Genomic DNA, 18,468 nt, shown 5'->3' with positions numbered 1-18,468 from the left:
ACCCCGGTCATGCCGAACTAGCGACATTCTGGACAGGCCTAAAAAAAACATTTTAAAACCATTTTCACAAAAAATTGCAGATTTCTATATTGTCCTTAAAAACGATGACACCGATCATGCCGAAAAAGCGACATTCTGGACAGGCCAAAAAAAAAAATGTAAAACCATTTTCACAAAAAATTGCAGATTTCTATTTTGTCCCTAAAAACGATGACTACAATCATGCCGAACTATCGACATTTTGGACAGGCCAAAAAAAAAAGCATTTTAGAAACATATTAAAAAAAAAGCTCCGAATTCTTTTTTTTATTTTTTGACACAAAAACAGTTACCCCGGTCATGCCGAACTATCGACATTCTGGACAGGCCTAAAAAACCATTTTAAAACCATTTTCACCAAAAATTGCAGATTTCTATTTTGTCCCTAAAAACGATGACTCCGATCATGCCGAAAAAGCGACATTCTGGACAGGCCTAAAAAAAACATTTTAAAACCATTTTCACAAAAAATTGCAGATATTTTTTCTTCATTTTCGTGACACAAAAACAGTGACCCCGGTCATGCCGAACTATCGACATTCTGGACAGGCCTAAAAAAACATTTTAAAACCATTTTCACAAAAAATTGCAGATTTCTATTTTGTCCCTAAAAACGATGACTCCGATCATGCCGAAAAAGCGACATTCTGGACAGGCCTAAAAAAAAATTTTAAAACCATTTTCACCAAAAATTGCTGATTTTTTTTTCTTCATTTTCGTGACACAAAAACAGTGACCCCGGTCATGCCGAACTAGCGACATTCTGGACAGGCCTAAAAAAAACATTTTAAAACCATTTTCACAAAAAATTGCAGATTTCTATATTGTCCTTAAAAACGATGACACCGATCATGCCGAAAAAGCGACATTCTGGACAGGCCAAAAAAAAAAATGTAAAACCATTTTCACAAAAAATTGCAGATTTCTATTTTGTCCCTAAAAACGATGACTCCGATCATGCCGAAAAAGCGACATTCTGGACAGGCCTAAAAAAATTTTTTAAAACCATTTTCACCAAAAATTGCTGATTTTTTTTTCTTCATTTTCGTGACACAAAAACAGTGACCCCGGTCATGCCGAACTAGCGACATTCTGGACAGGCCTAAAAAAAACATTTTAAAACCATTTTCACAAAAAATTGCAGATTTCTATATTGTCCTTAAAAACGATGACACCGATCATGCCGAAAAAGCGACATTCTGGACAGGCCAAAAAAAAAAATGTAAAACCATTTTCACAAAAAATTGCAGATTTCTATTTTGTCCCTAAAAACGATAATTCCGATCATGCCGAAAAAGCGACATTCTGGACAGGCCTAAAAAAAACATTTAAAAACCATTTTCACAAAAAATTGCAGATTTTTTTTTTTCATTTTCTTGACACAAAAACAGTGACCCCGGTAATGCCGAACTAGCAACATTCTGGACAGGCCTAAAAAAAAACATTTTAAAACCATTTTCACAAAAAATTGCAGATTTCTATTTTGTCCCTAAAAACGATGACTCCGATCATGCCGAAAAAGCGACATTCTGGACAGGCCTAAAAAAATCATTTTAAAACCATTTTCACAAAAAATTGCAGATATTTTTTTTTCATTTTCTTGACACAAAAACAATGACTCCGATCATGCCGAAAAAGCGACATTCTGGACAGGCCTAAAACAAAAATGTAAAACCATTTTCACAAAAAATTGTAGATTTCTATTTTTGTCACCAAAAACGATGACTCCAATCATGCCGAACTATCGACATTTTGGACAGGCCAAAAAAAAAAGCATTTTAGAAACATTTTCAAAAAAAAAGCTCAGAATTTTTTTTTTCATTTTTTGACACAAAAACAGTGACCCCGGGTCATGCCGAGCTATCGACATTCTGGACAGGCCTAAAAAAAAAATGTAAAACCATTTTCACAAAAAATTGCAGATTTTTTTTTTTCGTTTTCGTGACACAAAAACAGTGACCCCGGTCATGCCGAACTAGCGACATTCTGGACAGGCCTAAAAAAAAAACATTTTAGAACCATTTTCACAAAAAATGGCAGATTTTTTTTTTTCATTTTCGTGACACAAAAACAGTGACCCCGGTCATGCCGAACTAGCGACATTCTGGACAGGCCTAAAAAAAAACATTTTAAAACCATTTTCACAAAAAATTTTATATTTCTATTTTTGTCACCAAAAACGATGACTCCGATCATGCCGAACTAGCGACATTTTGGACAGGCCTAAAAAAAGCATTTTAGAACAATTTTCAAAAAAAACCCTCAGAATTCTTTTTTTCATTTTTTGACACAAAAACAGTGACCCCGGTCATGCCGAACTATCGACATTCTGGACAGGCCTAAAAAAAACATTTTAGAACCATTTTCACAAAAAATTGCAGATACTTTTTTTTCTTTTTCGTGACACAAAAACAGTGACCCCGGTCATGCCGAATTATCGACATTCTGGACAGGCCTAAAAAAAAACATTTTAGAACCATTTTCACAAAAAATTGCAGATATTTTTTTTTCATTTTCGTGACACAAAAACAGTGACCCCGGTCATGCCGAAAAAGCGACATTCTGGACAGGCCTAAAAAAATTTTTTGGAACAATTTTCACAAAAAATTGCAGATATTTTTTTTTCATTTTCGTAACACAAAAACAGTGACCTCGGTCATGCCGAACTATCGACATTCTGGACAGGCCGAAAAAAACATTTTAAAACCATTTTCACAAAAATTGCAGATTTCTATTTTGTCCCTAAAAACGATGACTCCGATCATGCCGAAAAAGCAACATTCTGGACCGGCCTAAACATTTTTTTTAAACCATTTTCACCAAAAATTGCTGATTTTTTTTTCTTCATTTTCGTGACACAGAAACAGTGACCCTGGTCATTGCCGAACTAGCGACATTCTGGACAGGCCTAAAAAAAACATTTTAAAACCATTTTCACAAAAAATTGCAGATATTTTTTTTTCATTTTTGTGACACAAAAACAGTGACCCCGGTCATGCCGAACTATCGCCATTCTTGACAGGCCTAAAAAAACATTTTAAAACCATTTTCCCAAAAAATTGCAGATTTCTATATTGTCCCTAAAATCGATGACTCCGATCATGCCGAAAAAGCGACATTCTGGACAGGCCAAAAAAAAAAATGTAAAACCATTTTCACAAAAAATTGCAGATTTCTATTTTGTCCCTAAAAACGATGACTCCGATCATGCCGAAAAAGCGACATTCTGGACAGGCCTAAAAAAAACATTTAAAAACCATTTCACAAAAAATTGCTGATATTTTTTTTTCATTTTCGTGACACAAAAACAGTTACCCCGGTCATGCCGAACTATCGACATTCTGGACAGGCCTAAAAAAAACATTTAAAAACCATTTTCACAAAAAATTGCAGATATTTTTTTTTCATTTTCTTGACACAAAAACAGTGACCCCGGTCATGCCGAACTAGCGACATTCTGGACAGGCCTAAAAAAACATTTTAAAACCATTTTCCAAAAAATTGCAGATTTCTATATTGTCCCTAAAATCGATGACTCCGATCATGCCGAAAAAGCGACATTCTGGACAGGCCAAAAAAAAAAATGTAAAACCATTTTCACAAAAAATTGCAGATTTCTATTTTGTCCCTAAAAACGATGACTCCGATCATGCCGAAAAAGCGACATTCTGGACAGGCCTAAAAAAAACATTTAAAAACCATTTCACAAAAAATTGCTGATATTTTTTTTTCATTTTCGTGACACAAAAACAGTTACCCCGGTCATGCCGAACTATCGACATTCTGGACAGGCCTAAAAAAAACATTTAAAAACCATTTTCACAAAAAATTGCAGATATTTTTTTTTCATTTTCTTGACACAAAAACAGTGACCCCGGTCATGCCGAACTAGCGACATTCTGGACAGGCCTAAAAAAAACATTTAAAAACCATTTTCACAAAAAATTGCAGATTTCTATTTTGTCCCTAAAAACGATGACTCCGATCATGCCGAAAAAGCGACATTCTGGACAGGCCTAAAAAAAAATTTACAACCATTTTCACCAAAAATGGCAGATTTTTTTTTTTCATTTTCGTGACACAAAAACAGTGACCCCGGTCATGCCGAACTATCGCCATTCTTGACAGGCCTAAAAAAACATTTTAAAACCATTTTCACAAAAAATTGCAGATTTCTATTTTGTCCCTAAAAACGATGACTCCGATCATGCCGAAAAAGCGACATTCTGGACAGGCCTAAAAAAAAACATTTTTGAACCATTTTCACAAAAAAAGCTCAGATTTTTTTTTCTTCATTTTTTGACACAAAAACAGTGACCCCGGGTCATGCCGAGCTATCGACATTCTGGACAGGCCTAAAAAAACATTTTAAAACCATTTTCACAAAAAATTGCAGATTTCTATTTTGTCCCTAAAAACGATGACTCCGATAATGCCGAAAAAGCGACATTTTGGACAGGCCTAAAAAAAAAGCATTTTAGAACCATTTTCAAAAAAAAAGCTCAGAATTCTTTTTTTCATTTTTTGACACAAAAACAGTGACCCCGGGTCATGCCGAGCTATCGACATTCTGGACAGGCCTAAAAAAAAAATGTAAAACCATTTTCACAAAAAATTGCAGATTTTTTTTTTTCATTTTCGTGACACAAAAACAGTGACCCCGGTCATGCCGAACTAGCGACATTCTGGACAGGCCTAAAAAAAAAAACATTTTAGAACCATTTTCACAAAAAATGGCAGATTTTTTTTTTTCATTTTCGTGACACAAAAACAGTGACCCCGGTCATGCCGAACTAGCGACATTCTGGACAGGCCTAAAAAAAAACATTTTAAAACCATTTTCACAAAAAATTTTATATTTCTATTTTTGTCACCAAAAACGATGACTCCGATCATGCCGAACTAGCGACATTTTGGACAGGCCTAAAAAAAACATTTTAAAACCATTTTCACCAAAAATTGCAGATTTATATTTTGTCCCTAAAAACGATGACTCCGATCATGCCGAAAAAGCGACATTCTGGACAGGCCTAAAAAAAATTTTTTGAACAATTTTCACAAAAAATTGCAGATATTTTTTTTTCATTTTCGTAACACAAAAACAGTGACATCGGTCATGCCGAACTATCGACATTCTGGACAGGCCGAAAAAAACATTTTAAAACCATTTTCACAAAAATTGCAGATTTCTATTTTGTCCCTAAAAACGATGACTCCGATCATGCCGAAAAAGCAACATTCTGGACCGGCCTAAACATTTTTTTTAAACCATTTTCACCAAAAATTGCTGATTTTTTTTTCTTCATTTTCGTGACACAGAAACAGTGACCCCGGTCATTGCCGAACTAGCGACATTCTGGACAGGCCTAAAAAAAACATTTTAAAACCATTTTCACAAAAAATTGCAGATATTTTTTTTTCATTTTCGTGACACAAAAACAGTGACCCCGGTCATGCCGAACTATCGCCATTCTTGACAGGCCTAAAAAAACATTTTAAAACCATTTTCACAAAAAATTGCAGATTTCTATTTTGTCCCTAAAAACGATGACTCCGATCATGCCGAAAAAGCGACATTCTGGACAGGCCTAAAAAAAAATTTAAAACCATTTTCACAAAAAATGGCAGATTTTTTTTTTCATTTTCGTGACACAAAAACAGTGACCCCGGTCATGCCGAACTATCGCCATTCTGGACAGGCCTAAACATTTTTTTTTAAACCATTTTCACAAAAAATTGCAGATATTTTTTTTTCATTTTCGTGACACAAAAACAGTGACCCCAGTCATGCCGAACTAGCGACATTCTGGACAGGCCTAAAAAAACATGTTAAAACCATTTTCACAAAAATTTGTAGATTTCTATTTTTGTCACCAAAAACGATGACTCCGATCATGCCGAACTAGCGACATTCTGGACAGGTCTAAAAAAAACATTTTAGAACCATTTTCACAAAAAAAGCTCAGATTTTTTTTTCTTCATTTTTTGACACAAAAACAGTGACCCCGGTCATGCCGAACTATCGCCATTCTTGACAGGCCTAAAAAAACATTTTAAAACCATTTTCACAAAAAATTGCAGATTTCTATTTTGTCCCTAAAAACGATGACTCCGATCATGCCGAAAAAGCGACATTCTGGACAGGCCTAAAAAAAATTTTAAAACCATTTTCACAAAAAATGGCAGATTTTTTTTTTCATTTTCGTGACACAAAAACAGTGACCCCGGTCATGCCGAACTATCGCCATTCTTGACAGGCCTAAAAAAACATTTTAAAACCATTTTCACAAAAAATTGCAGATTTCTATATTGTCCCTAAAAACCATGACTCCGATCATGCCGAAAAAGCGACATTCTGGACAGGCCTAAAAAAAACATTTTAAAACCATTTTCACAAAAAATTGCAGATATTTTTTTTTCATTTTCGTGACACAAAAACAGTGACCCCGGTCATGCCGAACTATCGCCATTCTTGACAGGCCTAAAAAAACATTTTAAAACCATTTTCACAAAAAATTGCAGATTTCTATTTTGTCCCTAAAAACGATGACTCCGATCATGCCGAAAAAGCGACATTCTGGACAGGTCTAAAAAAAACATTTTAGAACCATTTTCACAAAAAAAGCTCAGATTTTTTTTTCTTCATTTTTTGACACAAAAACAGTGACCCCGGTCATGCCGAACTATCGACATTCTGGACAGGCCTAAAAAAATATTTTAAAACCATTTTCACAAAAAATTGCAGATTTCTATATTGTCCCTAAAAACGATGACTCCGATCATGCCGAAAAAGCGACATTCTGGACAGGCCTAAAAAAAAACATTTTAGAACCATTTTCACAAAAAAAGCTCAGATTTTTTTTTCTTCATTTTTTGACACAAAAACAGTGACCCCGGGTCATGCCGAGCTATCGACATTCTGGACAGGCCTAAAAAAACATTTTAAAACCATTTTCACAAAAAATTGCAGATTTCTATTTTGTCCCTAAATACGATGACTCCGATAATGCCGAAAAAGCGAGACTTTGGACAGGCCTAAAAAAAAAGCATTTTAGAACCATTTTCAAAAAAAAAGCTCAGAATTCTTTTTTTCATTTTTTGACACAAAAACAGTGACCCCGGTCATGCCGAACTATCGACATTCTGGACAGGCCTAAAAAAAACATTTTAAAACCATTTTCACCAAAAATTGCAGATTTCTATTTTGTCCCTAAAAACGATGACTCCGATCATGCCGAAAAAGCGACATTCTGGACAGGCCTAAAAAAAATTTTTTGAACAATTTTCACAAAAAATTGCAGATATTTTTTTTTCATTTTCGTAACACAAAAACAGTGACCTCGGTCATGCCGAACTATCGACATTCTGGACAGGCCGAAAAAAACATTTTAAAACCATTTTCACAAAAATTGCAGATTTCTATTTTGTCCCTAAAAACGATGACTCCGATCATGCCGAAAAAGCAACATTCTGGACCGGCCTAAACATTTTTTTAAAAACATTTTCACCAAAAATTGCTGATTTTTTTTTCTTCATTTTCGTGACACAGAAACAGTGACCCCGGTCATTGCCGAACTAGCGACATTCTGGACAGGCCTAAAAAAAACATTTTAAAACCATTTTCACAAAAAATTGCAGATATTTTTTTTTCATTTTCGTGACACAAAAACAGTGACCCCGGTCATGCCAAACTATCGCCATTCTTGACAGGCCTAAAAAAACATTTTAAAACCATTTTCACAAAAAATTGCAGATTTCTATATTGTCCCTAAAAACGATGACTCCGATCATGCCGAAAAAGCGACATTCTGGACAGGCCTAAAAAAAACATTTTAAAACCATTTTCACAAAAAATTGCAGATTTCTATTTTGTCCCTAAAAACGATGACTCCGATCATGCCGAAAAAGCGACATTCTGGACAGGTCTAAAAAAAACATTTTAGAACCATTTTCACAAAAAAAGCTCAGATTTTTTTTTCTTCATTTTTTGACACAAAAACAGTGACCCCGGTCATGCCGAACTATCGACATTCTGGACAGGCCTAAAAAAATATTTTAAAACCATTTTCACAAAAAATTGCAGATTTCTATATTGTCCCTAAAAACGATGACTCCGATCATGCCGAAAAAGCGACATTCTGGACAGGCCTAAAAAAAAATTTAAAACCATTTTCACAAAAAATGGCAGATTTTTTTTTTTCATTTTCGTGACACAAAAACAGTGACCCCGGTCATGCCGAACTATCGCCATTCTTGACAGGCCTAAAAAAACATTTTAAAACCATTTTCACAAAAAATTGCAGATTTCTATTTTGTCCCTAAAAACGATGACTCCGATCATGCCGAAAAAGCGACATTCTGGACAGGCCTAAAAAAAAACATTTTAGAACCTTTTTCACAAAAAAAGCTTATATTTTTTTTTCTTCATTTTTTGACACAAAAACAGTGACCCCGGGTCATGCCGAGCTATCGACATTCTGGACAGGCCTAAAAAAACATTTTAAAACCATTTTCACAAAAAATTGCAGATTTCTATTTTGTCCCTAAATGCGATGACTCCGATAATGCCGAAAAAGCGACATTTTGGACAGGCCTAAAAAAAAAGCATTTTAGAACCATTTTCAAAAAAAAAGCTCAGAATTCTTTTTTTCATTTTTTGACACAAAAACAGTGACCCCGGTCATGCCGAACTATCGACATTCTGGACAGGCCTAAAAAAAACATTTTAAAACCATTTTCACCAAAAATTGCAGATTTCTATTTTGTCCCTAAAAACGATGACTCCGATCATGCCGAAAAAGCGACATTCTGGACAGGCCTAAAAAAAAATTTTTGAACAATTTTCACAAAAAATTGCAGATATTTTTTTTTCATTTTCGTAACACAAAAACAGTGACCTCGGTCATGCCGAACTATCGACATTCTGGACAGGCCGAAAAAAACATTTTAAAACCATTTTCACAAAAATTGCAGATTTCTATTTTGTCCCTAAAAACGATGACTCCGATCATGCCGAAAAAGCAACATTCTGGACCGGCTAAACATTTTTTTTAAACCATTTTCACCAAAAATTGCTGATTTTTTTTTCTTCATTTTCGTGACACAGAAACAGTGACCCCGGTCATTGCCGAACTAGCGACATTCTGGACAGGCCTAAAAAAAACATTTTAAAACCATTTTCACAAAAAATTGCAGATATTTTTTTTTCATTTTCGTGACACAGAAACAGTGACCCCGGTCATTGCCGAACTAGCGACATTCTTGACAGGCCTAAAAAAACATTTTAAAACCATTTTCACAAAAAATTGCAGATTTCTATTTTGTCCCTAAAAACGATGACTCCGATCATGCCGAAAAAGCGACATTCTGGACAGGCCTAAAAAAAAATTTAAAACCATTTTCACAAAAAATGGCAGATTTTTTTTTTCATTTTCGTGACACAAAAACAGTGACCCCGGTCATGCCGAACTATCGCCATTCTTGACAGGCCTAAAAAAACATTTTAAAACCATTTTCACAAAAAATTGCAGATTTCTATATTGTCCCTAAAAATTATGACTCCGATCATGCCGAAAAAGCGACATTCTGGACAGGCCTAAACATTTTTTTTTAAACCATTTTCACAAAAAATTGCAGATATTTTTTTTTCATTTTCGTGACACAAAACAGTGACCCCAGTCATGCCGAACTAGCGACATTCTGGACAGGCCTAAAAAAACATGTTAAAACCATTTTCACAAAAATTTGTAGGTTTCTATTTTTGTCACCAAAAACGATGACTCCGATCATGCCGAACTAGCGACATTTTGGACAGGCCTAAAAAAAAAATGTAAAACCATTTTCACAAAAAATTGTAGATTTCTATTTTTGTCACCAAAAACGATGACTCCGATCATGCCGAACTAGCGACATTTTGGACAGGCCTAAAAAAAAAGCATTTTAGAACCATTTTCAAAAAAAAAGCTCTGAATTCTTTTTTTCATTTTTTGACACAAAAACAGTGACCCCGGTCATGCCGAACTATCGACATTCTGGACAGGCCTAAAAAAACATTTTAAAACCATTTTCACAAAAAATTGCAGATTTCTATTTTGTCCCTAAAAACCATGACTCCGATCATGCCGAAAAAGCGACATTCTGGACAGGCCTAAAAAAAACATTTTAAAACCATTTTCACAAAAAATTGCAGATATTTTTTTTTCATTTTCGTGACACAAAAACAGTGACCCCGGTCATGCCGAACTATCGCCATTCTTGACAGGCCTAAAAAAACATTTTAAAACCATTTTCACAAAAAATTGCAGATTTCTATTTTGTCCCTAAAAACGATGACTCCGATCATGCCGAAAAAGCGACATTCTGGACAGGCCTAAAAAAAAAATTAAAACCATTTTCACAAAAAATGGCAGATTTTTTTTTTCATTTTCGTGACACAAAAACAGTGACCCCGGTCATGCCGAACTATCGCCATTCTTGACAGGCCTAAAAAAACATTTTAAAACCATTTTCACAAAAAATTGCAGATTTCTATTTTGTCCCTAAAAACGATGACTCCGATCATGCCGAAAAAGCGACATTCTGGACAGGTCTAAAAAAAACATTTTAGAACCATTTTCACAAAAAAAGCTCAGATTTTTTTTTCTTCATTTTTTGACACAAAAACAGTGACCCCGGTCATGCCGAACTATCGACATTCTGGACAGGCCTAAAAAAATATTTTAAAACCATTTTCACAAAAAATTGCAGATTTCTATATTGTCCCTAAAAACGATGACTCCGATCATGCCGAAAAAGCGACATTCTGGACAGGCCTAAAAAAAAATTTAAAACCATTTTCACAAAAAATTGCAGATATTTTTTTTTCATTTTCGTGACACAAAAACAGTGACCCCGGTCATGCCGAACTATCGCCATTCTTGACAGGCCTAAAAAAACATTTTAAAACCATTTTCACAAAAAATTGCAGATTTCTATTTTGTCCCTAAAAACGATGACTCCGATCATGCCGAAAAAGCGACATTCTGGACAGGTCTAAAAAAAACATTTTAGAACCATTTTCACAAAAAAAGCTCAGATTTTTTTTTCTTCATTTTTTGACACAAAAACAGTGACCCCGGTCATGCCGAACTATCGACATTCTGGACAGGCCTAAAAAAACATGTTAAAACCATTTTCACAAAAATTTGTAGATTTCTATTTTTGTCACCAAAAACGATGACTCCGATCATGTCGAACTAGCGACATTCTGGACAGGCCTAAAAAAAACATTTTAAAACCATTTTCACAAAAAATTGCAGATATTTTTTCTTCATTTTCGTGACACAAAAACAGTGACCCCAGTCATGCCGAACTATCGACATTCTGGACAGGCCTAAAAAAACATTTTAAAACCATTTTCACAAAAAATTGCAGATTTCTATATTGTCCCTAAAAACGATGACTCCGATCATGCCGAAAAATCGACATTCTGGACAGGCCTAAAAAAAAATTAAAAACCATTTTCACAAAAAATGGCAGATTTTTTTTTTTCATTTTCGTGACACAAAAACAGTGACCCCGGTCATGCCGAACTATCGCCATTCTTGACAGGCCTAAAAAAAAATTTTAAAACCATTTTCACAAAAAATTGCAGATTTCTATTTTGTCCCTAAAAACGAGGATTCCGATCATGCCGAAAAAGCGACATTCTGGACAGGCCTAAAAAAAAATTTAAAAACCATTTTCACAAAAAATTGCAGATTTTTTTTTCTTCATTTTCGTGACACAAAAACAGTGACCCCGGTCATGCCGAACTAGCAACATTCTGGACAGGCCTAAAAAAAACATTTTAAAACCATTTACACAAAAAATTGCAGATTTTTTTTATTGATTTTCGTGACACAAAAACAGTGACCCCGGTCATGCCGAACTAGCGACATTCTGGACTGGCCTAAAAAAAAATGTAGAACCATTTTCACAAAAAATTGCAGATTTCTATATTGTCCCTAAAAACGATGACTCCGATCATGCCGAACTAGCGACATTTTGGACAGGCCTAAAAAAAAAGCATTTTAGAACCATTTTCAAAAAAAAAGCTCAGAATTCTTTTTTTCATTTTTTGACACAAAAACAGTGACCCCGGTCATGCCGAACTAGCAACATTCTGGACAGGCCTAAAAAAAACATTTTAAAACCATTTTCACCAAAAATTGCAGATTTCTATTTTGTCCCTAAAAACGATGACTCCGATCATGCCGAAAAAGCGACATTCTGGACAGGCCTAAAAAAATTTTTTTGAACAATTTTCACAAAAAATTGCAGATATTTTTTTTTCATTTTCGTAACACAAAAACAGTGACCTCGGTCATGCCGAACTATCGACATTCTGGACAGGCCGAAAAAAACATTTTAAAACCATTTTCACAAAAATTGCAGATTTCTATTTTGTCCCTAAAAACGATGACTCCGATCATGCCGAAAAAGCAACATTCTGGACCGGCCTAAACATTTTTTTTAAAACATTTTCACCAAAAATTGCTGATTTTTTTTTCTTCATTTTCGTGACACAGAAACAGTGACCCCGGTCATTGCCGAACTAGCGACATTCTGGACAGGCCTAAAAAAAACATTTTAAAACCATTTTCACAAAAAATTGCAGATATTTTTTTTTCATTTTCGTGACACAAAAACAGTGACCCCGGTCATGCCAAACTATCGCCATTCTTGACAGGCCTAAAAAAACATTTTAAAACCATTTTCACAAAAAATTGCAGATTTCTATATTGTCCCTAAAAACGATGACTCCGATCATGCCGAAAAAGCGACATTCTGGACAGGCCTAAAAAAAACATTTTAAAACCATTTTCACAAAAAATTGCAGATTTCTATTTTGTCCCTAAAAACGATGACTCCGATCATGCCGAAAAAGCGACATTCTGGACAGGTCTAAAAAAAACATTTTAGAACCATTTTCACAAAAAAAGCTCAGATTTTTTTTTCTTCATTTTTTGACACAAAAACAGTGACCCCGGTCATGCCGAACTATCGACATTCTGGACAGGCCTAAAAAAATATTTTAAAACCATTTTCACAAAAAATTGCAGATTTCTATATTGTCCCTAAAAACGATGACTCCGATCATGCCGAAAAAGCGACATTCTGGACAGGCCTAAAAAAAAAATTAAAACCATTTTCACAAAAAATGGCAGATTTTTTTTTTTCATTTTCGTGACACAAAAACAGTGACCCCGGTCATGCCGAACTATCGCCATTCTTGACAGGCCTAAAAAAACATTTTAAAACCATTTTCACAAAAAATTGCAGATTTCTATTTTGTCCCTAAAAACGATGACTCCGATCATGCCGAAAAAGCGACATTCTGGACAGGCCTAAAAAAAAAGCATTTTAGAACCATTTTCAAAAAAAAAGCTCAGAATTCTTTTTTTCATTTTTTGACACAAAAACAGTGACCCCGGTCATGCCGAACTATCGACATTCTGGACAGGCCTAAAAAAAACATTTTAAAACCATTTTCACCAAAAATTGCAGATTTCTATTTTGTCCCTAAAAACGATGACTCCGATCATGCCGAAAAAGCGACATTCTGGACAGGCCTAAAAAAAATTTTTTGAACAATTTTCACAAAAAATTGCAGATATTTTTTTTTCATTTTCGTAACACAAAAACAGTGACCTCGGTCATGCCGAACTATCGACATTCTGGACAGGCCGAAAAAAACATTTTAAAACCATTTTCACAAAAATTGCAGATTTCTATTTTGTCCCTAAAAACGATGACTCCGATCATGCCGAAAAAGCAACATTCTGGACCGGCTAAACATTTTTTTTAAACCATTTTCACCAAAAATTGCTGATTTTTTTTTCTTCATTTTCGTGACACGGAAACAGTGACCCCGGTCATGCCGAACTAGCAACATTCTGGACAGGCCTAAAAAAAACATTTTAAAACCATTTACACAAAAAATTGCAGATTTTTTTTATTGATTTTCGTGACACAAAAACAGTGACCCCGGTCATGCCGAACTAGCGACATTCTGGACTGGCCTAAAAAAAAATGTAGAACCATTTTCACAAAAAATTGCAGATTTCTATATTGTCCCTAAAAACGATGACTCCGATCATGCCGAACTAGCGACATTTTGGACAGGCCTAAAAAAAAAGCATTTTAGAACCATTTTCAAAAAAAAAGCTCAGAATTCTTTTTTTCATTTTTTGACACAAAAACAGTGACCCCGGTCATGCCGAACTAGCAACATTCTGGACAGGCCTAAAAAAAACATTTTAAAACCATTTTCACCAAAAATTGCAGATTTCTATTTTGTCCCTAAAAACGATGACTCCGATCATGCCGAAAAAGCGACATTCTGGACAGGCCTAAAAAAATTTTTTTGAACAATTTTCACAAAAAATTGCAGATATTTTTTTTTCATTTTCGTAACACAAAAACAGTGACCTCGGTCATGCCGAACTATCGACATTCTGGACAGGCCGAAAAAAACATTTTAAAACCATTTTCACAAAAATTGCAGATTTCTATTTTGTCCCTAAAAACGATGACTCCGATCATGCCGAAAAAGCAACATTCTGGACCGGCCTAAACATTTTTTTTAAAACATTTTCACCAAAAATTGCTGATTTTTTTTTCTTCATTTTCGTGACACAGAAACAGTGACCCCGGTCATTGCCGAACTAGCGACATTCTGGACAGGCCTAAAAAAAACATTTTAAAACCATTTTCACAAAAAATTGCAGATATTTTTTTTTCATTTTCGTGACACAAAAACAGTGACCCCGGTCATGCCAAACTATCGCCATTCTTGACAGGCCTAAAAAAACATTTTAAAACCATTTTCACAAAAAATTGCAGATTTCTATATTGTCCCTAAAAACGATGACTCCGATCATGCCGAAAAAGCGACATTCTGGACAGGCCTAAAAAAAACATTTTAAAACCATTTTCACAAAAAATTGCAGATTTCTATTTTGTCCCTAAAAACGATGACTCCGATCATGCCGAAAAAGCGACATTCTGGACAGGTCTAAAAAAAACATTTTAGAACCATTTTCACAAAAAAAGCTCAGATTTTTTTTTCTTCATTTTTTGACACAAAAACAGTGACCCCGGTCATGCCGAACTATCGACATTCTGGACAGGCCTAAAAAAATATTTTAAAACCATTTTCACAAAAAATTGCAGATTTCTATATTGTCCCTAAAAACGATGACTCCGATCATGCCGAAAAAGCGACATTCTGGACAGGCCTAAAAAAAAAATTAAAACCATTTTCACAAAAAATGGCAGATTTTTTTTTTTCATTTTCGTGACACAAAAACAGTGACCCCGGTCATGCCGAACTATCGCCATTCTTGACAGGCCTAAAAAAACATTTTAAAACCATTTTCACAAAAAATTGCAGATTTCTATTTTGTCCCTAAAAACGATGACTCCGATCATGCCGAAAAAGCGACATTCTGGACAGGCCTAAAAAAAAAGCATTTTAGAACCATTTTCAAAAAAAAAGCTCAGAATTCTTTTTTTCATTTTTTGACACAAAAACAGTGACCCCGGTCATGCCGAACTATCGACATTCTGGACAGGCCTAAAAAAAACATTTTAAAACCATTTTCACCAAAAATTGCAGATTTCTATTTTGTCCCTAAAAACGATGACTCCGATCATGCCGAAAAAGCGACATTCTGGACAGGCCTAAAAAAAAATTTTTGAACAATTTTCACAAAAAATTGCAGATATTTTTTTTTCATTTTCGTAACACAAAAACAGTGACCTCGGTCATGCCGAACTATCGACATTCTGGACAGGCCGAAAAAAACATTTTAAAACCATTTTCACAAAAATTGCAGATTTCTATTTTGTCCCTAAAAACGATGACTCCGATCATGCCGAAAAAGCAACATTCTGGACCGGCTAAACATTTTTTTTAAACCATTTTCACCAAAAATTGCTGATTTTTTTTTCTTCATTTTCGTGACACGGAAACAGTGACCCCGGTCATTGCCGAACTAGCGACATTCTGGACAGGCCTAAAAAAAACATTTTAAAACCATTTTCACAAAAAATTGCAGATATTTTTTTTTCATTTTCGTGACACAGAAACAGTGACCCCGGTCATTGCCGAACTAGCGACATTCTTGACAGGCCTAAAAAAACATTTTAAAACCATTTTCACAAAAAATTGCAGATTTCTATTTTGTCCCTAAAAACGATGACTCCGATCATGCCGAAAAAGCGACATTCTGGACAGGCCTAAAAAAAAATTTAAAACCATTTTCACAAAAAATGGCAGATTTTTTTTTTCATTTTCGTGACACAAAAACAGTGACCCCGGTCATGCCGAACTATCGCCATTCTTGACAGGCCTAAAAAAACATTTTAAAACCATTTTCACAAAAAATTGCAGATTTCTATATTGTCCCTAAAAATTATGACTCCGATCATGCCGAAAAAGCGACATTCTGGACAGGCCTAAACATTTTTTTTTAAACCATTTTCACAAAAAATTGCTGATATTTTTTTTTCATTTTCGTGACACAAAACAGTGACCCCAGTCATGCCGAACTAGCGACATTCTGGACAGGCCTAAAAAAACATGTTAAAACCATTTTCACAAAAATGTGTAGGTTTCTATTTTTGTCACCAAAAACGATGACTCCGATCATGCCGAACTAGCGACATTTTGGACAGGCCAAAAAAAAAAATGTAAAACCATTTTCACAAAAAATTGTAGATTTCTATTTTTGTCACCAAAAACGATGACTCCGATCATGCCGAACTAGCGACATTTTGGACAGGCCTAAAAAAAAAGCATTTTAGAACCATTTTCAAAAAAAAAGCTCTGAATTCTTTTTTTCATTTTTTGACACAAAAACAGTGACCCCGGTCATGTCGAACTATCGACATTCTGGACAGGCCTTAAAAAAACATTTTAAAACCATTTTCACAAAAAATTGCAGATTTCTATATTGTCCCTAAAAACGATGACTCCGATCATGCCGAAAAAGCGACATTCTGGACAGGCCTAAAAAAAACATTTTAAAACCATTTTCACAAAAAATTGCAGATATTTTTTCTTCATTTTCGTGACACAAAAACAGTGACCCCAGTCATGCCGAACTATCGACATTCTGGACAGGCCTAAAAAAACATTTTAAAACCATTTTCACAAAAAATTGCAGATTTCTATTTTGTCCCTAAAAACCATGACTCCGATCATGCCGAAAAAGCGACATTCTGGACAGGCCTAAAAAAAACATTTTAAAACCATTTTCACAAAAAATTGCAGATATTTTTTTTTCATTTTCGTGACACAAAAACAGTGACCCCGGTCATGCCGAACTATCGCCATTCTTGACAGGCCTAAAAAAACATTTTAAAACCATTTTCACAAAAAATTGCAGATTTCTATTTTGTCCCTAAAAACGATGACTCCGATCATGCCGAAAAAGCGACATTCTGGACAGGCCTAAAAAAAAAATTAAAACCATTTTCACAAAAAATGGCAGATTTTTTTTTTCATTTTCGTGACACAAAAACAGTGACCCCGGTCATGCCGAACTATCGCCATTCTTGACAGGCCTAAAAAAACATTTTAAAACCATTTTCACAAAAAATTGCAGATTTCTATTTTGTCCCTAAAAACGATGACTCCGATCATGCCGAAAAAGCGACATTCTGGACAGGTCTAAAAAAAACATTTTAGAACCATTTTCACAAAAAAAGCTCAGATTTTTTTTTCTTCATTTTTTGACACAAAAACAGTGTGCCGAACTATCGACATTCTGGACAGGCCTAAAAAAATATTTTAAAACCATTTTCACAAAAAATTGCAGATTTCTATATTGTCCCTAAAAACGATGACTCCGATCATGCCGAAAAAGCGACATTCTGGACAGGCCTAAAAAAAAATTTAAAACCATTTTCACAAAAAATTGCAGATATTTTTTTTTCATTTTCGTGACACAAAAACAGTGACCCCGGTCATGCCGAACTATCGCCATTCTTGACAGGCCTAAAAAAACATTTTAAAACCATTTTCACAAAAAATTGCAGATTTCTATTTTGTCCCTAAAAACGATGACTCCGATCATGCCGAAAAAGCGACATTCTGGACAGGTCTAAAAAAAACATTTTAGAACCATTTTCACAAAAAAAGCTCAGATTTTTTTTTCTTCATTTTTTGACACAAAAACAGTGACCCCGGTCATGCCGAACTATCGACATTCTGGACAGGCCTAAAAAAACATGTTAAAACCATTTTCACAAAAATTTGTAGATTTCTATTTTTGTCACCAAAAACGATGACTCCGATCATGCCGAACTAGCGACATTCTGGACAGGCCTAAAAAAAACATTTTAAAACCATTTTCACAAAAAATTGCAGATATTTTTTCTTCATTTTCGTGACACAAAAAC

This window comes from Salmo salar, chromosome 27 (assembly GCF_965601325.2).
Source record: "Salmo salar chromosome 27, fSalSal1, whole genome shotgun sequence".
Taxonomy (NCBI): domain Eukaryota; kingdom Metazoa; phylum Chordata; class Actinopteri; order Salmoniformes; family Salmonidae; genus Salmo; species Salmo salar.
This window is presented reverse-complemented; position numbering follows the sequence as displayed.